This window comes from Octodon degus, unplaced genomic scaffold (assembly GCF_000260255.1).
Source record: "Octodon degus isolate 3935 unplaced genomic scaffold, OctDeg1.0 scaffold00051, whole genome shotgun sequence".
Taxonomy (NCBI): Eukaryota; Metazoa; Chordata; class Mammalia; order Rodentia; family Octodontidae; genus Octodon; species Octodon degus.
The window spans coordinates 914,417-941,494 of NW_004524627.1; the positions used below are offsets into that span (position 1 = coordinate 914,417).

General features: G+C 33.9%; 1 protein-coding gene across 2 annotated transcripts in view; it reads right to left on the minus strand.

Annotated features, from left to right (window-relative positions):
• Sgcz (sarcoglycan zeta) overlaps positions 1 to 27,078 on the minus strand; it is a 541,523-nt gene that overhangs the window by 450,049 nt on the left and 64,396 nt on the right. The gene's annotated exons all lie outside the window — the stretch shown is intronic.

Here is a 27,078-nt window from a genome sequence, read left to right on the forward strand (position 1 = left end):
CTCTTGGTGGTAGCTCCCATAGCTGCTTTCTAATGCTGGCTGTGAGACCTCCTTGAATTTTCCCTTAGATGATCCAAATTCCAAGCTTTTCCAAATTTTTGTGGTTTCCATGACACAGTAAGCTTCTCACTTTATGCTTCACACATTGCCCTCTCAGCAGCATGCTCCCTGACCTCCCAGGCCTGCTGAAATCTAGGAGGAAGACTTCTTAATCTCAGAACTCTTTATTCTGCCTGTGCCTAAAACCAGTGCCACATAGATGATGTCTAGGTCTGCTGCCAACTGCAGCAGTAGCCAGGCTTTCTTCTCTCTTGGCTGTGGAGGTCAAGTGCATGGATCTCTGAGCACTCTGAATCTGATTCAGAGAAACAAATTGTCTGTGTCTGTGCCGTTCTGGAATCTGGCATAGCCACTGCTGCAATTCTGGAATATGGCTCTCTGCCACTTTCTCCTCAAGGCAAAACCCTTCACCCTTGCAATTCTGTGACCGTGAACGGCAGAGACCTTCCACTTCCTGTGTTTCCCTCACACCATTCTTTCCATTCTCTAGGTCCTTCCTGGCAATGGAGGTCCTCTCAGCTCTATGTTTTCAGTCCACAGCTTTATTGATGTCTCCTTTCTAGTCAAATTCACAGCATTTTAAATCATCCTGCTGGGCTCCTTCCTCTTGATTCTCAACATAAATCTAACTGAAAGCCCCCAACAATAATCATGCCACTGTTTCAACATTCTACTGCTTTGAAATTTCCTCTGTCAGATTACTCAGTCTTCCATGCTTAATATGTCTCAGGCAAAGTCTCTGGACATGAGTAAAATGCAAACTTTCTGCCAGGCCATAACACAAATTGTCTGGTGTGTAACAACCAGTGCAGTCTTTTTTACCAGCAGAAATCTCCACAGCCCGTTATTTATAGGCAGGATTTCTATCAGCTTTCTGGTCTTTTGAGCTCTGACCATAATCACCCATACAGAACAGCTGAAGCTGTTCCAGTGCTTCTCTTGTAGGCAACTTCTTCAAACCCTTCCTATCTCTTCCCATAAGCCATTCTCAAAGGCTTGTAATCTACATGGTCAGGTTTAGTCACAGCAAAACCCCATTCCTGAGGTATCAAACTCTGTCTCAGTTACTCTTCAATCATTGCTCAGAGAAAATACCCAACACCCAGAATTAAGGAATAAAAGCTTTTTTAGCCCAAAGTTAGTAGAGATTTCAATCCATATTCCGCTGGCTCCAAGGCAGAGTAGCACATAGCAGAGAGCTAGCATCCATGGCAACAGAAAGCAGCAAAAGCAAATGGGAGTAGTGGCAACAATGGAAACAGAGCAAGTCTGTCTCCTTTATGTTGCATCCAGGCTATCTGCCCCAGGCCGGGTATAGTACTCCTACCCATAATCACAAAGCATTTACACAAATAATCCCAGCAGCACTCATAGCCATAATCCAAGCAGTGGGTCAGGAATTAATCACAAACTCCAGCAGTCTGTCCTATAGGTGAATGGGGCTTTGAGGGAACAACTAGACACAAATCTTAACTTTGTGCATGTAGTGTTAAGTAAAGGTTCCATTTAATATAATCTTTTCCATATGTGATATGATTTTCTCAGCACCAACTACTAATAAAATTATCCTTTCTCCACTAAATTCCTAGGGAATTCTGTTAAAATATTAAATTTCAAGTAGAAGAGGTTATTTTTGCACAATATAGTCTGTTTAATTTATCTATATATCTGTATTCATATTGTACATCACATTAGTTTTTCTATTGTGCCTTTTTAAGCGAGTTTTGAATTTAGAAACTATGTATCCTCTAGTATAGTTTCTCTTTTATGGAATTGTTTAGGATATTTATATTTCCTTGAGATTTCATGTGTAAGAAAGACATTTTTCAGGAAAGCTTTAAAATAAAAATCACATTTTTAATCTACTAAAGTTGTGCTGAATCTGTAGGGTACAGTGTTACCATTTTGACATTATCATGTATTCCCGTCCATAAACATAAGATATATTTATACTTATTGTTTCTCTCATTTATTTCAAAAATGTTTTATAGTTTTCATTGTACAAATCTTTCATTTCTTAATTATATGTTGAGACCCCATGAAACCACTGGGGTCTAGAGAAGGGGAAAAATTAAGAAAAACTAGACACATACTAAAAAGAAAGCAGAGACAGGGTGGGACATAACCACTCTACTTAAGAGGCAATGCCAACCCAAATAGTCTGTGCCTTTATTTATATTTATATTTAAAATTTTTTTTCTCATAATTTTATTGAGAAACAAATAGCAATGAGACAGTTTCAAATCAAATTGGTAGGACTGTTTCAATAATTAACACTTTGCATACATTCTTCCTAGTGGTTAATTGCTGTACAAGATGTGGACTTGATATCCTATTTACAAATACCATTAGAACAAATCTCTGTATTTATTAAGAGAATGTAACTATATATCTATCCTAACCACTTTGAATACACAGATACAAAATGGACATTCATCTGTATCCCCTTTTTTTGTTAAGTTCCGTTATTTAAATATTATAGGTGTTTAAACTCACCAAATATTCTAAAAGAGTCCAGTAGTCCATAATAGTATTGGGTCTTCCGCTTGACTGGCAATGTCAGAAATTGTTGACCTGAGTCCCCTACAGCTCAACATAACTGCATGGCTTTACTTCTTATATTTCATTTTTATACTTTTCTGCTGGGTGGTTAAGACCAAGGTAAAGCAGGACCTATGCAACAAGAGTTGTAGCTTTTGGGTCTGATAAGGTCAGTGAAATCCCCTCTGGATTTATCCTGAAATCCTGTACCTTAGATTGTAGAACCTTTGTAGTAAAAACATGGAAAGGTCCTGACATTGATGAAAGTTTAAGGTCTCCATGTTTTGCAGAGAAAGCAGAAAATGAAGCATGCTCAGAGATGTCTGTGCTGTAGTGAACAATGTTGATTACTACGGCCGGAAACCTGTTGATATGACATGGAGTTAGAGGTCTACTTGTTTGCAAGTTCTGTCTCTGGCATTCAGCATCCTCATGCTTTGCTTTAGCCCCAAGAACTTTTTCATGTGGATTGCTTCTGGTGCTCCGTGTTCTTGGGGTTGACCTTCCTCTAGCTGCAAACGTATGGTCAATCTCTAGCTCAGCTGCTCCCTGCAGTTAATTTCTCATTGTTTAAATTAATGTCTAAGTATTTTTTGGATGCTGTTATACATGAAGCTTCTTAATGTTCATTCAGATTATTTTTTCTTAATATAAAGGACAATATTTTAATATAGTGACATATTCTGACACTCTGCGTATTAGGAATATTAGCCCTTTTTCCATTTTAAAGAGAAAAATAACAATAAAACCAAGTTTCAAAACAGGCAGTAGGAGAGTTACAGTACACAATGCATTTCACACTGTTGCCTTCATAGTAATTATTTGGAGAAAAAGACATAGGCATAATGTCTTGTCCAAACAATATTTGCATGAATCTTTTCTTCCAATTAGCTGAGAAACTATCTGTAGAACATTTAGGATGTTCTGCAAATAAGATAATACTATATATGAAGAAAGTCATTTTTTGTCTGTCTTTTAATTGGGTTTTTTTATTTATTAATTTTATTGACTAATTGGTTTAGCTGGGTGTTCAGTATCAGCGGAGTAGAACTGGCAAAAGCAGGCATTCGTGCTTTATTCTCCATGTTAGAAGAAAGGCTTTCAGCCTTTTGCCACTTAGTGTGATGTCCAGCACGGACTTTCCACATGCCGTTTTACTATGTGGACGTCACTTGTGTCTACTAGCTTGCTGTGTTCTTCACTAATAAAAGGATAACAAACTAAAATATTTGTCTGTGTCTAAAAATTAATCACATGTTTTTGTATTCTCTAAATGAATTGCAGCACTTTAAAATTCATATGTTGAAATATCTTTGCATTCTAGGAATAAATATTAGTCATTATGAATAATTGTTAATAACCATTTTAAATACATTTCTGAATTTATTGCTGCTATTTCTGATGGATTTTTGCATTAATGTGCACATGGAAGACGGGCCAATAGTTACCGTTTCCTGTAGAAATTTTGTCCAGTTTCTGTACTAGGTAAATATACCCTCATAGCATTAATAAGGTTCTTCTCTCTACTATACATATTCTTGCTAGACCATTAACACTTTCTTCCTCTCCTAGCTTTAAGTGTAGCTTGTACTTTCATTTTGCAAGTTGTGAATTTGTCTTCTTGATTTAAAAGCCTATTTTTATGTAAGCATTTATAGTTACAAATTTTCCACTTAGCATTTATTTTCCTAATATTCCATGTTGCTTTTATTTTGTCTAAGCATTTTTGTATTTTTCTTGTGATATCATCTTTCATCAATTGATTGCTGAACAATTTGTTAATTTTAATAAGCTTGTTTATTTTTCAGTTTTCCATTCTGTGTTGATTTTTGTTTCATCCCACTGAGGTTGCAGGGTTTTTTTTTAACTATGATTTTAAATCTTTTAAAATATTGAGACTAAATTTGTTAGAAATTATATGATTTACCATAAAAACATTTATGTGCTCCTGATAAAAATATATATCTTGTTGTTGGGAAGAGTGTTCTACCAATTACTATGATTTTGGGTTGGTTTATAGTTATCCAATCATCTTATCTTGTATTTGTTCTCTGTATCATTGTGAGCTCTTGAATTCCTCAATTATTATTGCAGCATTCAATTATTTTGTTAGAATGATAATTCCTCCATTTATTTCTCTCAATTTTTGTTTCACATGTAATCATTCAATGATTTTAGGAAAGTAAATGTTTATAATTAGTCTTTATCTTCTTGTATCAGTCCTTGTCATGGATTCTGTCTGGATGTCCCACCAAATGCTCACATGCTCCTAGGTGGGGCTTTTACAAGGTGACTGCACCCATGGGATGTGTATATAGATTAAGGCTGTTTGATAGCTTAATTGTCTTTTATCTTCTGTGTGTGGACAATGGAGACCTCACCTTTATGGTGAGGTGCACCAATCAATAGGCTTGTATAGCCTTTATGGAATATAGAGTGACAGGAAGAAGGCAAGCTTGGTGCATGCTGCTCCTTGCCTGGCTTTCCGTGGATTCTTTCTCTTCTGTTAGGTCTCTGTTCCATGCTTCGCTGTCTTGGAGTCAGCCCTACGGAATGAAACCTCTACAAACTGTGAACAGGAATAAATGCTTTCTCCTTTAGTTCTTTGGTGTCATGTACTCTGTCCTAGTAACAAAGAAATAACTAAGATAGTCCTCTTATTAATATACAATAATCTTCTTTTCCTCATGTAACTATTTTATAAAGCCGTTCTACCACCCTCAAAGGAAAACTAATTTTGAGCCAGATTTTTGAATTGTATAGGACTTAGAAAAATATAGGTAATAAAAACTGCTAAATGAATAACACTGATTAGTCTTATTTCATCAGAATAAATATTAGTTTTAGGAAAGGTAGTGTATTTATATTTAAATGTTGTCTCCATACGTAACAATATTCAGATCTAACTTTAAATAATTCAGTGTATATCTTTTGGTTTTTGGCCAGCTCAGCCTGCCCTGAGGATGGGACAGACACGGCACGTGGTGCCAGGGATGAAACTGCCATCCCCTGCGCCTTCCTAAGCTTGCGTAAGCAGGCACTTTAGGTTGCTGAGCAATCTCGTCATACCCCAGTCATTGCATATCTATGTGTCTACTTCTGCATTAGTGTATAATAGGATTTAAAATGAAATTTTAATAAATCTTCATAAAAAGAATAAAAATTTGCCTTCCACTGATAAGAGGCTTATGCTCCTTGGCAGCACCATATGCAACATTGCAATTAACTATTCTCTAAATTCAAAACACAATTTTAGGCTGAGGAGATAGCTTGGTGGTCTAAGCACCCGTCTGGTAAGCTCCAGGACTCGGGTTCAATGCCTGGTATGGCTTGCTGTGCCAGCCCCGCGCTGAGCTGGCCACAGAAAAACAGGAATGGTGGCACACGGTGTAATCCCAGAGCTAGGTAAGCTGAAACAGAGGGTCACTACAAGTCTGGGCTGCACAGTGAGATTGTATACCAAATAAATAAATAAGTAAATATATAAATAAATAAATAAAACAATTTTATTCTCAATATTGAAGAAATATTTGTAATTTGTTAAACATGAGATAAATAACAAATTATTTTAAACTAGTGATATTATTATATTGACTCACTTGCTCATTTAGCATCCAAACAATTGAATCATTTTAAAAATCTTACCTGTTTAGAGCAGGCGATTATCAGCTTTTGGACTACGTGTACTGCTGAGTTTACAGTCACACGCAGACACGCAGAGGGATCCACACGTACAAGCTCTTGTGTTAACAGAAATCAATGCGACATAAATCGGTTCTTGATTGTTTAATATCCGAAGTATATTTTGAAACAACAGTTTTTCCCCAATGCTTAGATATAGTTTACTGTATAGAGAATTACATGAGCTATTTTCATAGTGGAAAATAAAAATTAAGTTACAAAGCTATATCTGTAAAAGTAAAATATATATGTCCATTGGAAAGAAATAAAGTACTTTTCTAAATTACGTATTGCAGTTATTCTCTTACAAAAGACTTTTAAACTATATTCAGAAGCTAAAATACTTACATTTACAGTTAAATCTTGACTTATACTGAAAATCAATTACTTGTCCTTGACAAAACCTCTTATTATATCCAAATGATTTTTGTGACCAAAGAGAAATTGAATTTTTTAAAGCCACAGACAGTTTTAATCCTGCAAATGCATCATCCCGAAAGTGTGAGATAAACTTGAAAAGGTCATATCTGCTGTAACTAAGGAGACTCTCGGGCTTCTCTTTATGTTGTTGCAGCAAGCAACAATCTATGCTGAACGTCGAAAGAGTGAAATAGTCAGATACACATTCATCTTTCCAATGAGATATTTTGGTGTTGTTTCAGAAAATGGAACATTTCAAATTATACAAGTACATTTGCTTAAAGCTCTGAAGTTTATAATACAAATCAAAGCATTGATAACACTGTGATATTAAGAAACAAAGGAATCATTTTAATGAGTCTATCAACAATATAGTTGCTTTTCTTACTTATGCCATGTACAGACCTATATCTACATATTACCACCTTTGATAAATGATACATTTACATTCCTAGAAAAAGAGTTATAAAATTAGTGTCAGGGTAAAATTACAACAAATAATTTTTAACTGTATAAGAAATTAATCTAATAAAGAGAACACATTATTAAGTTAAATCTTCATAGAATTCATTCTGTTGTCAATTATCCAAAAGACATCCCTATGAATGATTCATTTTGGCCACAATGATTGTTTCTAAAGTAATAAATGTTATCTTAATAAAATATGCTAATATTAAACTTTTTTTAGTATCACACAATAATGTTTTGTTGTAATTTATTTCATGTCTCCACTGGCTGATTTCTATTTATAAGGTCTATCTATCTATCTATCTATCTATCTATCTATCTATAAATATGTATTGTCCCTGTAATTATAGGAGTTTAAATTTCCTTACTTTTCTCAAAACTTTTCTAAATTTCCAGAATCTTCTGCAGATGAACATACAGGACATATTTTATAGATTTCTCTAGGTTAGAATGTGCAATGTTTAACATTCCCATGGACTACAGAATTTTATATATCAGCTGACTGGGCTAGTTAGTAAAAAATCATTTCTCAGAATGTCCTCAAGAGATTTTGCTGACATTATTAAAATTTATATCTAAGACAATGATCCAGCAACAAGAATCATCTACTGACACAAATTGGGATGTGAACTAGCAAGTAAAACAAAGCCCAAAATGACATTGAAAATCCCCTTCAAACTCTTCAGAGATGACTCCCATCCCTAACACTAAGGATCAGTCAGAGTTTAATTGTAATAATATGCTTCCATTTATTGTGCATTTTCTGTCTGACAAAGGCTGCTTACATCTTATCCATGCTAACAGAAGTATTCCTATCACAACTTGGTGTGGTTGTCAGGTGAGATTTTTCAGGTGAGATGATGAGTTTTAACAAATTAGTTAGCTACATGGGTCTTGTATAAGTGACCAAATGAGGACTAAAATTCAGGATAATTATATTCATACATTTTATGTCAGTGTCTTGAAGAACCCATCAGTCCCCTAACTCATCTATGCACTTGTAGAAAGAGGCAGAAACCCGTATACTTGAAACTAAATTGTTGCATTTCTCAGACTTTGCTTTTCAATAGGCACAAGTGTAGGTCATTAGCCTACCAAATACATAGCACACACCATGTTTGCCACTTGGAAAATATCTAACAAAATGCACCTGTTTGAAAGTACTTTCTCTGGATAAGATTTCAGCAGTGTATTTATTTTATTTTATATGTTTTCTTATTTTAAAGTACATTATTTGTTTTTTATTTTTGTGTGTAATTTATATACAGTAACTTACAAACTTTTAAATATTTAATTCTATAAAATATCTACTGGCCTACTGCTTTTATATTTCATTAAATACAGTTTTGTGCCACTGTAGGGGCCAGGGAGATGGCTCAGTAGGTTAAGTGCTTCCCTGGCAAGCACAAGGGCTGGAGTTCAATCCCTGGTTCAGCCAAAAAAAAAAAAAAAAAAAAAAAAAAAAAAAAAAAAGTTTTGTGCCACTGGCAAAAAAGAACACAACTTTAAAACAAACTTCGAGATGCTGAAACATTTTGGGTTTAAATATTTGATTTTATGAGCTCATGAATGATTGTTAATATTCTCCATTGAAATTAACTACCTATATTTTTATACTTCTTACCACTATGAGTTGTTTTACATAGTAGTAATTTTTATAATCACATTACTGTTTTTAATTGAATTTGGCTGGTAGAAATCACACAATTATCTTATTTTTATTAGATATTGCCTCAGTAGTTTTACACTATTTTATTCTCCTTCTGTAATTTATCATGTCCTAATCCTGTCTAAAACAATATGTACAACAGGTTAACAAATGGTTCTGTTCCGTAAAATCTCTGGGCCAATGACAATAAAGATGTAGGAATCTAGACTTCTAAATAACGTAAGCTCTATTTTCATGATATTACACAATGCACAAGACTACCTTAAACTTAAAAATGGAAAAAATGAAATGTAGAAAAAATAAACAGAACTGCAATGCTTCTCATTAATCTGTTATAATTTAATCTGTGAATGGTACTTCATAGCATCATATTATCCTCTTATACTTCAACCTTCAGCTTTTAATATAATTTTAAATGATTTTCACATTATAGGAATGCATAGAAGATTGTTCAAGAAGGGGGCAAAGGACAAATGAAAGTATTCATTTAAAATAATGTACATGAAAATGAACATTTAGAGATAGAAAGACAAATGTTGATGAGGTTGTAAAATAAAAACAAGTTTAAATTTTGGTGGGAATGTAGAGTGATATACTCATTTTGGAAAGCAATTTGACAGTTTCTGACAAAAATGGTTATATCCTTCCTTATATGACTCACTAAGCACACTCTGTGGTATTTACTCAAAGGAATTTTAAAAAGTGTTCATACAACAACCTGCATAAAGGGGTTTATGCCATATATATTGGTAATTGTTAAAACCCAGAAGCCAACATGTTCCTTTCAGAAGGTGAGTGGATAAGCTGTTGTACAACCAGATAATTGAATATTTAGTTTTTAATGAGCTATTAACTCTTGAGAAAACACAGAGGAATCTAAATATCTACTATCAGACGAATGAAGCCAACCAGAAAATGTTAAATGCTATAAACCCCAACTTCTCCAAAAAGGCACAACTATATAGAGAGTAGAAATGTATCAGTAGTTGTAAAATTTACGTGGAAATTTATAGCAGTGAAATTCTTCTGTGCTATACAACAGCATGGAGAAAATAAAACCTAGTTTGACCCTTAATATCCACTATCGATGGGGTGATTGAATTAACCAGTTTGGTGTTACTGTGCTATATAAAAAAGTGCTTCAGGCAGGCTAACTTTTAAATGAGAGATTTACCCAGCTCAAAGTTTTGGAGGATAGCAGTCTAACCAACATGATGCAGTTACTGGTGGAGGCTTACATGACTCTGTCACATCACTGTAGATCGAAAAACAGAAGCATTTGGTGGAGAAAGAGAATTATACAGTCAAACAGGAAGCCAGAGGGTATGGGTAGTCAGGAGGGTCAGGGTTATACGATAATGCAAATGAGAATTAACCAAGGTCCTATGAAAAACATACTGATGCTTCTTATAGGAAGTTCCCTCAATGACATAATCCCTTCCATGAGGCCCCGCCTCACAGAGGCCTCACTGCTAAGCACAGAACACATGCATTCATGGAGACACGACCACACCACGTCCAAAGCACAGCAGTGAAAAAGATGCACCAGTGTGTGTTCATAAGTTCCAGCCAGGTGTAGACTGTTGGTAAAGGAGGAAGTTCGGCACTTGTGGGGTGATAAGTGTATGGAAATCTCTGTATCTTACTTATAATTTTGCTGTGAACAATACAGTGCTCTAAAATTTAAATTCACTTTTGAACAATGGTGTGGTGGGAACTGTAATGTTACATTTCCAGGTGTTCTGGCCTGGACATCGAGGTTCCTTTGGAATTCAAGATAAAAAGAAAATGTACTTAGTCCTTTGTTTTAGAATCTCAGCTAGACATATATTAAGAGTAATCTGTAAGTTTGTTATTTGCTCATTATTCTTCTTCTTTTCCTACTATAACTATAATTGATTAACTCATTCTGATCTCTCTAATTGTAGGCTTCAACTTTAAAGAAGGTATTGGTTAAATTATAAATCAAATTATTTATAAATTGCTACATCCAGTGCTGGTGAGATAGCTCAGTGGACTAAAAACCTGCTTAAGCAAGCACAGGAACCAGGCTTGGATCCCTAGTACCACATGTCACACTGCTCCCTCCAGCACCCTGAGCCAGTCACTGAGTCTGGAAGAGGTAGCACATGCCTGTAACTCTAGCACTGGGGAGGCTGAAAACAGGAGGTTCACTAACAGTCCAAGATGTGTAGTGAGAGCCTATTATATTAAATAAATAAAAATAATTAATTAATCAATTAATTGCTACTTTAAAGTTGCCTTACATTTATCTCATGAACTTTGATCTTTTCTCTCACATTTCTTTGTAGTTTCCAGTCAAATTCTGGAGAATAAAGCATGATTGTCCAGTCGATTACACCCTACCCTTGACAAAGTCATTAGATTGTTGAGTGTTGAGTAGTTCCTCTTTAAGTCATAATGCACACCTAACACTTCAAAAAATCCTCTAGTAATGAACATATCTGAAATCTACGTAAATATATATATATATATATATATATATATATATATATATATAATTTACTCTTACAAAACTTGAATTGAAGGAGTAGGAAGAGAAATAATAGGAGGAAAATGAAGAAAAGTAGTATGAAGAAGAGGAGTAAGAAGAGTAAGAAAATGACGAGGATGAAAAAGAAGAATGGAAAGATGACAAGGAAGATGGGAATGGAAGGAGAAGGGAAAGTAAAACTAACTTGGGCAAGATTTTTCAGACAACAAACATAACCATGTTCATATATATTTTAGATGCATACATAATCAGAAAGAGTACAAAATAATGTGATAGCTATATTTAGATATTTGAGAAAGACAACTAAAGTAGATATATAAAATACTTAAACTAAGAAGGAATCAGATTTCTTTGTTTCAACTTAAACTCATAATCACAAAATTTATTAAGTCTTCTCATGCTTCCCAGAGAAGAATAATTGCCACACTGGCTCTCATTTTCTTACAATGATATTTTATAAACTCTTTTCTTTTATTTACATTTTCACTATTTATTGATAGCTTTATTTCTTATTTTGGTTTTATAGTAAGTCGCACCATGATAAAAAATTCTAAAATATTTGTCACTGGGTCAACTTGCCTATATGTACTCATATATATTTTCTATTATCTACTCTTTTAATATTGATAAAATGAAGTCTTGCCTCATCATCTACTAACTTTTTTTAAATTTAGTACAGGGTCCATAGGGTCTCACTACACAGACTGAACTTGTACTCATCCTCCTGTTTTCAGCCTCCCAAGTGCTGGGATTACAGGCACATGCCATCACGTCCAGTCTCCATCACCAATCCCTGCATTTGCCTAAGCAGGGCTTTTAATCCACTGAGCTATCTGGCTGGCCCTCTGCTAACATTTTTATTGGTCTCTTGTGTACTAGACAATTTTCTTCTCCCAGTGGATCTTCTTATTTATACTTTGTTCTTTCTGTGCTATAGTAGCTTAGTCTGAAAGCCAAGTGATACATACACCTAATAATAAGGATCAGGAATTATTTTTAAGTACCATAAAAGAAGTTACTCATAGAAAGTGAAGCATAATGTTACTTCAAGTGGAGTGATCCATTTTTCTTTCTTTCTTTCTTTTTTTTTTTTTTTTTTTTTTTGGCAGAGCCAAGGATTGAACTCAGTTCCTTGTGCTTGCCAGGCAAGAGTGATCCAATTTTACTTTTAATTTTTTAAATTAATTTTTATTAGTCCATGTTTGCAGTATCTAATTGTTGTATTCACTGTAGGTGATTGGTACATCTACCTAACACATCTCAATTCTCTATTTTCTCCTTTCCTTCCATCTTTCTTTATTTTGCCAGGCATCAAATTCATTTATAAATCCTCAGAAAGTTAATTATCACATTCACATTCTAACAAACACATGAACAGGCTTAAAAACCACATAAAAGATGCAAGGTAATTAATCCAAATCAAGGTGTACTTTTAACTACATTGTCCAGACTGAATTAAAGTGAAAATCATATAAAGCCAAAGCATTGGTGTGCATCTCTCACTGAACCTAACTGATCCTCTCATTTGAGCATAGATTCTTCTTTAGCAGAATATAGGGGTCCTGGGAAATAGCTCAGTGGCATAAGCACCTGGCTGACAAGTGCAAGGTACTGAGTTCAGTTCCCAGTACAATAAACAAATAAGCAGACAGACAAAAAGAGCAAAGGATAAGGAGGTGATTTTTAGCCCTTAGCATCTATATTGTATAAAAATGTGTGTGCTATTGCTTTTTGTCCTTTTGGTTAAAATAAAATGGAAAATGTGTGTCAATTAAATATCCTAATCTGAATGGTAACATGCTCACTACTTAACTCACAGTCAGGGACTCCAGCTACACAGCTTTTCCCCACTCTCCCAAAGTTAGTCACACAGGGAGAAACACTTGACCTTAATAGATTAGCCAAAGGATAATTTATCTGTCTGTCTCCTAAATTTATCTATATTCCTGTGGCATACTTGTCATTCTCCTATTGTGACAGAAAATGCTGTTGTCTTATTTCTACTTTTACAGTAGAAATAAAAGAATATGAGCCTTTGAAGCAAGTCTGTGAAAGTATTTTTAAGTATGTTGATGTTTTAAAAAATTGACAATTTTGCAATCAATGATGAATATATTTCGTAGAGAAATTAAATAGGACAAATTTTAACATTTTATGCCATATAAGACATTAATTCTCATCTGTTCTGTTAATTTTATTATCACCTCGATGTGTTGACTAAACTATGTATCTCTTACTTCCAAGCTTTAAATATTCATTATTTCAAACCATTGCTTTTCTATCTAGTGCAAATTTATTTTAATTTTGTTTTCCAGGGGTTGTACTTATGACTTGGAGGTTGTTTAAAACCTAAAATGTTTCTGAATCCCAAGCTGATGCTACTTTACCTGAGAAAATATTTTTTTTTTCTTTGCCAGGAACCTGGAAGAAGTAGTAGTAGCAGAGCCTCCTTGTGCTATTTCCTTTCAAAATGCATTGTGTATTTGTAAGCCATCCTTGAATACAGCCTTGGAAACCTTTCTGTGCCATTCCAATTTTACTGTGTGTGCTGCTAAATAAAGCACCCTTAGAGCATGTCAAGGGTCAGAGCTTTCATGCTGCAGTAAAGGTTATAGAAGGCTTACTTCAGTTTTACAGTTTTAAGAACACAGAATTTGTACTTCAGATAATACAGCGTCCCCATTATTCATAGGTTTTGAAGCATCTTCTCCCTACATCCTGGAAACATTTTCTGTTTTCTACAGAGTGACAAATTCCCTGCCACAGAAAGAGCTCTGAATGGTAGGTTCATCTTGCCACCTTCTTTAGGTCCGGGGTAAATCTGAACCTAAGTATTCCCTACAATCTCACTAGCTGTTAACACTGTCAGCACCATTTTCATCCTATTATGAAAAAGCTATATTGTATTTAAAAAAATAAAGGAAACAACTGTGCTGTGCCTCATCTCATTTAAAGATTTTCTTTTGTTTAGTATCTCTGATCATGATAGTCATAACTTTCTCCTCAACTTGAGGAACATTCAAATAGTTTTTCACCTGGCTCTAGGCCCTTAACCTCCATGTCTTTTGATCATTTATTTAGCATAACTGCAAATGCAAATTTTCCTCTCCCCTTTGAGATAGAAATGTTCTCCTAGCGATGGGCCAGTATCTTTCTCAAAGACTTGAGAGCCACAGCTTTGAAATGTAACCATTATGACGGAGACTTACTGGGACAGTAGGAAGCCAACCTTGGTAAAGTTAAGTTAGCAATGCATTTGGTCTTATGAATTCGACAGTCTTCTTCCTAGCCCCAGCCAGCAAGTGCCACTTGCTTGTGCCTGTACCTCAGCACTCTCCCTTTCATTTCAATGTATTGGAGCTCAGTCTTGTTCTCCTGCCACACAGACTTGAATACAATTCATTCTTACTTTTTTTTTTTTTTTGGTAACTGGGGATTGAACTCAGGCCTTTATGCTTGCCAGAGAAGTGCTTATTCTACTGAGCAATCTCCCTGGCCCCCCAATCTTACTGGTAAGCTCCCTCACTTGCAATTACTGTCTGACGTGTAACTAATGATTGATTTTAATTAATTCTGAGTATTTATGCTTTATCCTTCAAAAAGCATAGTAGCAACTATTAAAATAAAAAAATTATTACCTAATCATAGACATATGATAGATAAATGGTAGATGGATGTATGATAGCTAGCTAGCAATCTAGAGAGATAGATAGATAGACAGATAACTACAAATGAGTGGGCTGAATAAAATAAAATTGTACTTTTAATTTTAAAACATTATTTTTAAGGCTTATTTATTTGTACTTTAGGGAGAAGTCTCCTGGTTGTTCAGGGTCTCACTACTAGATCAGACTCATAGTGCTCCGCGTGTTTACAGCCTCCCAAGAGCTGGGATTACAGGCACACGCCATCAGGCCCAGTCTCAATTGTGGTCTCAGCATGCCCTTGGGAGGTGGGGCCGACATGGCAGGCACCGGGGACCGAACCCCATTCCTTGTACCTGCTTGCTGGCTCTTTAATCTGCTGAGCTATTGGCAGGCCCTCAGGCTTTTAATTTTATTAAATACGAAAAAGTATAATTTTTACTTAATATTTTATTACCAGCTAATTAGGTTGTCAACTACTTTTTGTAAAAGGACATGGTTACATTTAAATAATCAGAATGAAAATGTCTTGTAAGTGTCAATAACTAAATTATTATTTCATCCATTGACTGTCTGTGGGTGGATGAATGTTTCGTTGGTCATGAAATTATGAAATTCATGCAAAATATTCCTTTCAAAGACTTGAGAAAAATCTTTCTCATTTACATGATTATAAATATAATTCAAAGTAGCAGAATGGTTTTACTAAAATACGCTAATTTTTTTTTTTTTTTTTTTTTTTTTTTTTTTTTTTTTTTTTTTTTTTTGCCTGAAAGAACATAGTTGTTCCTGTCACTTGATTCTTGCCAGTTTGTATATATGTGTGTGTAAATTTTGATGAGGGGTAGGAAGTGAAGTTTAAAAAAAAAAAAAAGGTTGACTTGTTTCCTGGTTTACTGCCAGTAAAACATATAGTAAAAGCAATTGTAATGAAAACAAAGTATTACAAACTAGAGAATATATTTGCAATTAGCATGTTGTGAACTTTTAAAATATAACAGATAATTTGCTTGAATCTAATAATCACACCCAATTTGGCTATTTATCCTGTACACTTATTATATGAGTTTAGCTATACATTTTCCAAAATTGAAGTTTTCGGGTGAAATTAAAACTCACTGACTGACGGTGCTGATTTGATCTTTCAGTGAGCACTATTCCAAGGCAGGCCATGCTCTAGAGTATGGCTCAGGAAAACAGTTTCACACACACACACACACACACACACACCAACACACACATGTATAAGTCAAAATATACATTGTATTTTTTGTACAATTACTAGAAAAACAGATCTCTCATTTAAACACTCTAGATTTTCCTATCATTTTGAAAGCAAAATCAAAATTTTTCTTTTAACGGTCATTGTTTTGTTTTTCTTGTTCTGTTTTATATTCTTTCGGTACTGGAAATTGAGCCCACGGACTTATTACTGACTTCCATCCCCAGTTCCTTTTCCACTGATTTTTTTTAATTTAAGACAGAGTCTCCTTAAATTCCAAAAATGAGATTGATATTTTACTTTCCCTGCCTCTGTCTGACAGCACTGGATTACTAACGCCTGACACCCGTACCTGTCTCAAAAGTCACTTTGAAAAGAGAATAACAGAATTAGAGCATATAGACTTGTCCCACAGCTCAGATCTTAATATTGTTGTTAATGAATTAATAATTGCATCATGCCTAGGTTCATGTAATCACTTGTGCCAGATACCAAAAACTGTGAAAAATATTTTTCTGCTTAATTCAGTTTACATTAAAAAACTATTCATTTTTCAAATCTATCTTATTTCTTTGCATATATTTCTTCACTTTATCAACCTAATCTTGGATACTTTATTCTTGTAAGAGTTATTATCAATTTGCATTTTATTGACTTGTTTTAGTTGCTTTTGACAAGATTTGGCATGGAAAAAACCTCTACATTAGGAATATAGGAATAATTACAAATCATGCTTCTCACTCATTCAGATTCTTAATGATCAACAATAAGAATGTTTCTCCAACAGAAACATAAGAAGTTTAAGCTCTTATACCCAACCATGTGTACACATAGGCCTACACCCACTCATCCACACACACAAACACTTAACTAGATCAAAACATCTTAAGGGAGAAGCTACTTTCATCAAAGATCTTAGTGTATTATATTTGTCTGTGTATTTTACATTATCTCAACCTTAGAAATTTATGGAATGATAGGTTGTTATATAAGGTTTTTTAAGGTAAGTATTTTTCTAAGCATCATTATCCAGATTACTAGTGTTTATTCTCAAAGCAATATCAATAAATGTGAAAATTATGCTTTCATTTTAAGTCTGCAAGAAACAAAACATGTCATCTGTAATCAGAAATCTAAAATTTCCTGTGAAAACTGATATACAGATATAACATGTCCTTAACTAATAGAATACATAAACAGAGTTGAGAAAGCCCAGAGTTTGTATGCTGGAAACATAGTTTTAAGGTAATGGTGCAGAGACATCAGAACTTTAAGAGGTGTGTATGTTGCCTTGGCTTTGCTTTCATGAATGGATAAATCTGTCACTATGGAGTAGATCGTGTGTCTATCACAGAAGTGGGTCGCTGAAAATGGATTGGGCTTGGCTCACTTCTCCTCTTGGGCACATCCTTTCCTGCCTTTCTCTCTTCCCCCATATGGTCATGCATCAAGAAGGCCCAGGGAAGATGTGGTCTTTGATCTTGGACTTCCTAACCTCTGAAAATGTAAGCTAGATAAATACATTTCAGTAAATACAAGCCAATCCCAGGTATACTGTTATAACAGAAGAAAATGGGCTTTAGACAAATATACAAAGAGTATTGACTTATCCACTCAATTGTCACAAGCAGAGAAGATATATATATTCTTTATTGAGAAGGAAGCATGTAGGGACAGTTTCTTGCATGGTCTTCTTCCATTTCACCTTTCTCATAGAAAAGGCACTAATCTGTAAAAGACACTCAGAGAGTGTCACCATCAGTCTCTTGAAATTGCTTGTTGCACAAAACAGGCATCTGTGAGTAAGAGTTACACAGGGTTCTCATGGCAGTCAGTGCTTCCAGATATGCATTTTTTCCAACAATAAGGTTTTCAGAACTTCCTTAGTATCATGGAGAGAGGTAAGATGAATTTCTGTTTCTCAATCAAATTTCACCAGAAATAATGCTGGATATATACATAGTAGATATGAGTGTAAACACATGAACACACAAATACACACACACACGCAAACACACACACACACACACACACACACACACACACACACGTACCTTGCACCAAATGTTTGTTTTTTCCTTTCTGAGGAAAGGTGCCCAGAATTTGTACTTTCAGACTGGTAGTATTTACATAGGTTTTTGCTGAAAAACTTGAGCCTGGCCGAAACAAGGGCAGGGGTGTTCGCCAATTGATGCTTCTGCCTTATTTCAGTGCAGTGTAGGAGACACATGGCTGTTTAGAGCCAGAGGGATGGAACGTCTGACTGCCTGGAGTGTTTCTTTAATAGCTGCTTTGGTCCTCTGATAGCCACAAAATCTTACTAGCATTAATAGCCTCTAGAGCATTATTAGGGTTGGGCACTAATTAACTAACATTAAGTGCAAAAGCCAGGACTGTGCTAGCCATACTATATGGTACTTATTTTTCCCACTTGATTCAGAGGTAATTCTGGAGGGAAACCCAGGCCTGTGCAAGGTATACAGAATGGAGGGTAGAGGGGGGTTGAACAGTGAGAGGCCCCAGGGTAGAAAGCAGTTTTGAGGAGTCAAAGCAGAGCAAGCACTCTCCTATTATTTCTCTAATGTGAATTTATATGCATGTGTTCTCCACAAATTTCTTGAGTCAACTTTCAGAACATGGTATTGTAAATTGACCCTTGAGTGTTAATGTTATTATGTCTGAATTAACGTCACCTGAAATTAATGAAGGCTTGTTTTGTTCCCCTGAGAGAGCTTAGATTCAATTTTTCTGAGATCATAGATTTTATCAAAAAATAGTTGAAAATTAGAGTTCTTGCTAAATAGGGGATATATCATCTTTCTTAGGTAATGTACAACTGTGCTCTTCAAAATAGCCCTAACAGGAAAAATTTCTAACTGAGTCACATGAGAGAAGTAACTACTACCAGAAATAAAAAAAAAAATACTTCTTTCACTTACTAAATATTGCTAGAAAAAGTCTACTGAATAAATTAATATGCTGTTTGATATACTCAATCACATAATGTGACTAGAGTTCATAAACAAAACACTTAGCCACATTAAAAATTGCAGAGTTTTTTTTTTTTCTTTTTTGAGAAAGAGTTGTTTTATGTAGCTCACGCTGACCTTGAATTCATTTTGTAGCTAGCCTGGCCTTGAACTAAAGCAAAGCTCCTGTACCAACTTCCTGAGTGTTGGGATAACAGGTATGCACCACCATGCCTGGGGGACGAGGCTTTAGTTAACAGTTAGGTATTGTTGAAAAACTCTAGCTTTAGTCAGGAAATTATATGAATCTTTATGAGTTCTAAATTGTGGTTATAATACATCTGTGCATAATTATTCTATACTTTGAAGTATGCACACTACATGTATTTTTTCATGTAACTCTGTAATAATTATAAAAGAAGAAAATAGAGCTGTATTTAACTAAGATCAAAGAGAAGAAAAACTCATTAGAATTCCAATGTCAGATATTCTTATTCCAAATAAAATGAAGGAAATGGTGAAAGGAAATTGTTCTTGCCATAACAATGAGACATTGAGCAAGCATTGAAAAAAATTGTATTCTGTTCAAAGACATCATAAAGCTTTGAACCTACAATTTAAATGAATTAAATTACAGAGAACAATAAACTCTCTCTATGATATGAGAGACTAGTAAATAATTCCATCATTAAGATTGTTTTGTGTCTAGAGACTTTGGTATGTAGAACTGACCATGGGCAGAGAAATGTGGCCGGAACAATGGAAACTGTATGGAGGAAAACCAAGTTATGTGTACATCGCAAGTGTAAAGTTCATGTGCTGACATGTGGGAGTAAGGAGGAAACCCTGAAAAGTGGTGTGGATTCTTTTCTTCCCAGCCACAACTGAGAGTACAGCCTTACCATATAGGATTTTAAATATATTTTAACCATTTATTTGTTTGTTTATTTATTTATTTATTTATTTATTATTTGGTACAAGGTCTCACTGTGCAGCTCAGCCTTGTAGTGATCCTCATGACTCAACCTACCCAGTGCTGGGATTACAGGCAAGTGCCACTATGCCCAGACTTTGTGGCCAGATCAGCCTGACCTGGGAGCGGGGCTGGCGCAGCATGTGGTGCCAGGGATTGAACTTCGGTCTCTGCACTTGCCTAAACTTGCCCAAGCAGTTGTTTTAGTTCACTAAGCAATCTCACCAACCCTCAATCTACACTTTTGAATGTATCACACATGTCTTAATAAAAACAATTGTCATTTTTATTCTTTGTTGAAAGTTTCTAGTAAAGCTCATGTCTCATTAGATGGTGATATCTTTTAGATTTTCTATTTAACTACTGACATCACTAGCGGGTTTGTTGATACAAGAGGAGGAGTTCCAAAATATTTACTATAATTGTGCATTTGTTTATTTTTCTATTTCTGTTTTGACTCTATGTATTATTGGTTTATTCACATTTAGGTTTATTATTGGTTTATTCATGTATTCTCGATTAGCTAATTTCTTATTATGTTATACTATCTCTTCGTATATATGTTATTTTATATTTCTGTGATGATCACATTTGCAATATTAATATATGGATTCCAGCAATATTAATTTACTAATTTCACTGTCAGTCTTTTCATGGTATTTTCTTTCATATTGAATTTCACATTATCATTATAGTTGTAGTGAGTCTCTTATACTATAAAATTAGATCAATTTTTGTAATCCACTTGAAAAAAATCTCTTAATTAGCCTTTTAGCCTTCTATATTTAATATCATTTTCAATATACTTGAAGTTAAACTTGCATTTTATTATTTGTTATGCAATAGGTCCTTTTAAAATTGGTATTTCCTGTCTTACTTTCTGTGGATTACTTGAACATTTTAATACTTCCAAATTATATATATATTGCCTCTAGATACTGTATAAATTATAATATGTATATTTAATTTTTGATCAAGGGCTTAAAATATACATACTTAACTCATCACAAGCAGTGTCAATTTGTTTTGCTTCTTGATATGTGTCACTATTTTTGTATCTTTACCTTATGCACATAATAGAAAAATTACCAGAAATATCACCATTACACACATTGAGAACCACATTTGAAAGCATTTCACTTGAAATTTTCATTATCAAAGAGAGAAAAAAAAAGACAGCATAACCTACAATATTTACTTTTCAACTGTACTAGAATTCTCCTCTCCTTTTAAATAATAAGCAAATTTTATCCATTTATTTCTCTTTTCTTTGTTAATTTTTTGTTGTTGTTGTTTGTTTGTTTGTTTGGCAGAACCGGGGATTGAACTCAAGCCTTTGCGCTTGCCAAGGAAGCACTTATTCCACTGAGCCATCTCCCCGGCCCCACCTTTTTATTTTTAAAGAAAATAAAAATATGAGAAATTATAAGAATTTCAATAAACAAAATGATAGGCATTCATCAGTAGTTATTATATTGCATATTTTTGCCTTCATATTAGTTGTTCAGATTACCCAATGAAGCATGCAACATTGGTGTAGAAAAAAAAATAAATAGAAGAGAAAAAAATCAGCAGTATAATTACCCAAGCTATCCCGTATATGTACCTATACGTTATTTCCCTTCCTTCTTTCTTTCTCTTTTCCCTTCAACCCAGTTGTTCCCTCCCTTGGAACAGTTTCCTCCCCTTTCACAGCATCCCTTGTACCTTTCAGATCCTGTTTACTCACCAAGTCGTTACACTAGGGAGACAATACAAGGTTCACACATGTGGGTCTGATTTATTTCCCTTATTTTATATATTCACACTTTTCTATATTAGTGGATATACTAGGCATTAGATAGCATTATTCAATTTGGTCTTTTAAAAATGCAACACAAATTATTACTGGCAGATATTAGCCATAATTCTGGTATTTATACTATCCCTATTTATGCTTTTACTCGTATGTATTATTGCAGAGATGAATCCTACATCATATTATCATATATAACCATGTCTAAATAGTATGTTTATCATTCTGTGCAACATTGTACACTTATCCAGACAGTTATATTTTTAAATATTTAATTCCCTCCGCATTTCTGAGTATAGGGCCATTTTCTTTTTTCATGAAGATCTATTTCAATATTATATGTTAGTCCAGGAATATTACTGAATAGATCATTCATTCTTGAAAACATATATTCTCTATAAATTTGAGGATTATTTTTTAATAATTTAATTGAGAAACAAATAGCTACGAGACAGTTTCAAAACTGATTACTAGCACAGTTTCAATAATTATTACACTGCATATTGTTGTCTTAGTGGTGATTCATTGTACAAGATGCAGACATGATATCCTGTCCACAAACACTATTTAGAACAAATCTCCATTCAATGATCCAAGAAAATGCAGCTGTGTCTCTATCTTAGCTATTTTGAACATACAAATACAAAATGGTTGTTCATTTGTATCCTCCTTTTTTGTTTAGTTTTGTCAGAGAAGGGTATTCCATTGTCATTTAAATAATGTAGGTGCCTGAATTCAGCAAAATATTCCAATATAGTCCAGTAGTCCATAATAGTAGTGGATTTTCTGTAAGACTGGCAATGACTGAAGTTGTTGACTTGGCCAGGGGGATGGCTCAGTGAACAAACCCTTGTCTGGCAAGTGCGAGGGCCTGAGTTCACTCCTCGATTCCACCACAAAAAAAAAAAAGTTGTTGACTTGAACCTTTTATAGCTCAGCATATTCATATGGATTTACTTCTTATACTTCATTTTTATACTTTTCTGCTGGATGTTTAAGACCAAAATAAAGCAAGACCTATATAACAAGTAATGTAACTTTTGTATCTGACAAGGTCAGTCCACTCCCCTCAAGATTTATCCTGAAACCCTGTACTGCACTTTGTAGATCCTTTGTGAGAGTCAGCCATGTGGATGAGTCACTGCTATAAAACTTAGTGATTTCAGTTGAAATGATTTTTCATTCTCTTTGTAATAAATTATTCATTTGTTCTATCATTTGTTCAATTGGTTAATGTACCAAGTTTTAACAATGTGTCAGAAATACAACTATTATATTTGTGTCCACATCTCTGCCAGGTTTCATTTTACATATTAAAATTGACATATGTGAGTTTTACTTATATAGCTTAATTACATATGTTCCTACAACAAATAATTATATTTTATTGATACAGGTTAGCTTGTACATGTTTTAATCTGCATTTGGTCTTCAGCCCTATTTTGCCATATTTTAACTTCAATGAAAATTTTCTTTGGCATCATAAGTAATCGTACATTTTCTTATATTTAAATTTTCAAATTCCCTCTGATTCTTAATTTACAGTCAACATATTGTTGATCTGACATCTATGTTTTTTATTGAACAGTTTATATATTTGAATCATGAATCGTGTAATTTTATGTTTAACATATTTGTATGCATACTGCTTTTGTCTCATTTTCATAACTTCAAATTCATAACTTTTTAATTTTTTCCTAGAGTTTTTTCTCAATTTAAGTTATGCATATATTTTTCTTAAAAATTTCAACATCTAGCTCTTTCTGTGTTGATAGAAATAAACTCTTTTCTTTGTCATCCCCTGATTACTAGTTATTCTACCTCAGTAAATTTGTTTTCTCCACAGTTTTGTTTAAATAGAAGTAGGAATTCCTTTAAAGGACTTATAAAACTTTATTAAGAGGAAATTTTACATTTCTCCAAATCCTCAAATACCATTAGTATTCCTTCCTTATTCTTTTTGTCATGTAATAATAGGCAAAACCCTTTTTACAACAATGCTATGCACTTAATGTTCTTTTTAATATTATTATTGTGTCAGGTTTAAATTCTCCAGAGCAATCAATAAAGGAGTGCCTAAAAAAATTTGGGGGAAGCATCTTTTAATATTTAACCAACATTCATGGAACATGGGCTGTGAATTCTGCTTGAGTGTTTTGGTTTCACACATACTGTGCTAAGTGTGATGTATCACCTTAGAGTATGATGCATTTTAACCTTTGCTGAGAAATCCTGAAAACACGCATCCTGGGATTTGGGTACGTGGTGATTTGATTTCTCTTTTTGAACCTCAGCTTTTCCATCAACAGTATTGTCGGGAATGCATGTTTCTTGAAGAATATTTGAGTATGTGATGAAGGCAAAGAGAATGACATCGAGAGATTAAAACTTATGTGTTTGAGAAATTAAGCAAAAGTGCTATTCTACCTTTATTTCAAGTTTTTCACTCTAAAGTATCCCATCAGCTGAAAAGAAAAGCATTTTAGATAACTACAGCAAATATCATATTTTAAAGATACTTTTGAAATGTGAAAATATAGAATTTCTCTTTTATTTTTATAACATTCAGGTATGTATTATGCAATGCAATAGAAGAAATAAATTTTCAAAACATGTACTTACATATTGTCAATTCTTACCTTTTTTAATATTGTATTTTCTCATATCAAACTTATCACTAAATATTCAAAGCCTTACATATTATTTGTATATGCTTTTGGAATTTAAAGACATTAAGAGGAGAGGAAATGTCCACATCAAAAAATTAATGGAGATTTTTCTGAGATTTTATTCATGATTCTTATTTTGTCTTTTCAAAGACAAATACATAGTTCTGGGGGGGGGGAAAGCTGACTTAGAGAAAACTATGATCTTGGTTATAAATCTGAATTGTTTTACCATTGCACCTTCATTAAATTAATACAAATGTAAAGATTTAACACAATGCAGATTTATTATTATACTTTTGAAATCAGAACTCTGAACTGGGTCTGAAGGTGCTAGCAAGACTGGATTCCCTTTAGATACAAATCAGGTTTGCCTTTTTCAGCTTTTTCTCTCCATGGCCCTTCCACCTAATATTGGATTCATAGGAATTCTTACAGTTATATTGGGTTTACCTGAACGACACAGGACCACCTCTCCACTACAAGATTATCCAATTGAGAGTCCTTATTCTTCCTATTACATAAAGTCCTTTTTAACATAAAATCTAATGCAGTCATAACCTCAGGGTTATGAATATTTTGAGAACAAGTCATTTTCATAATACATCTCCTGAAAAACAATAAAAACTTAACACCCATTTATCACATACTTATAAATTAATTACTGAGTTACACTTATATAAATTAATAATTTACAAAATAGATTTATCATATGAAAAATATAAATTATTTTATACTTGACTGCATTTAGCCATATGTGGTATAAAATTCATGGTTTCTCACTTTTGTTCTGCTTATCCCTCAAAACATCTATAAGTGTGTATGCGACGTGTCTGGGAGTTCTTGTAAAAAATTGTGTGGTCACACAAATGATTTCGATACCTGCTTTTCTGTGTGAATTCAAGCTTTGTTAATTTTTCCACATAGAATTTTTTCCATAAATTTGATGTCATAATTAGAATACAAAAGTTTTTATTAAAATGTATTTAAAACCTAAATTAGGGGGCTGGAGAGATAGCTTGGCGGTCAGAGCATCTATCTGGCAAGCCCAAGGACTAGGGTTTGATAGCCGGTACCACATGCTGTGCCAGCCCCAGGACCCCAGAGCGCCAAGCCGGCCACATGAATCAGGCCTGGGGGTACATGTCTGTAATCCCAGCGCTTAGAAGGCTGAGACAGGAGACAGGAGAATCACTATGAGTCTGAGCTGAATAACAAGACCCTGTATCAACCCCTCTACCCCCCCCCCAAATAAAAGCTATGTTAGGGTAAATATTATGTGAAATTAATGCAGTGGCAAATGTATGTTGAAATTAAAAATAACACATTGTCTAACAGATTAAAAGTCATAGGAAGGGACCAGGAAGATAGCTCAGTAGAATAAGCACTTGTCTGGCAAGTGCAGAATCCTGAGTTCAATCCCTGTACTGAAAAAAAAAAAATCATATGCATACAAGTGACAGGCAATGGTTTCATCACTAATATTTTGATTAGATTAATTTTAATATAGCTGTTCTCAACATTACTAATTAGATACTGAAAAAGTTAATCTTATAAAAAGTGGTAAAAATTCTCTGAGTTGTCAGGTGGGTTACAATTCTTCTCCCTTGAGAAAATTAAGAACTCATCAGAACTGTTAACTAGTAAATGACTAAAAATCACTTTGAGTGAAGTCTTGTAATTCTCATGATACATCTCAGGAGGATTTCAAATAATTCAGTGACATCAATGTTCAAAGTAATTGTACTTTATTTTACTTATCTTGATACGAAAACTACTGAACTTGCTTCCCTAAATTTGAAAGATAGAACTGAAATAATAAAATTGATTTTGAATCTGTTTCAGTCAAGTAATAAGTATTATCTCTTCATTTACAGAGTAGTTTATCAATCAAGAAAAAAATCATTCAACTGATTTAACATTGCATCTACATTGTAATTTTTAAATTATCAGAGTTTGGAATACCAACATCTATTTATTTAAGTATGAACAAAAACAGATGTTAGGAGTCCAGCGAGACAGCTCAGTGGTCTAAACTCCTGCTTAGGCAGGTTTAGGCAAAGGAATCACAGTTTGATCGCCAGCACCACATGCCATGTCTGCCTTGCCCTCGGAGTGGGCTGAGCTGGCCACAAAAATAAAAAAGTAAAAAAATAAAAAAAAAGATGTTAGTATGAACAATAATTTTAGAATCCACTGTGAATTTCACTAGTAATACCTGAACACAAAATAATTTTGACATATTGAAAATGTGAAAACTGATTATTTTATTACATACTATTTATTTATTATATATTATATATAGTCTCTTTGTATATTAAAGAGGCTTTGTAAGTAGTCATTTGAAAACATTCAAGTCCAATGTATTCCCAAATAATCATGTGTTCAAATGGAATGGAAATTTCAATTTAAATATATTTGTGTGACTAAAATTTTCATTGCAATTCTATATTTG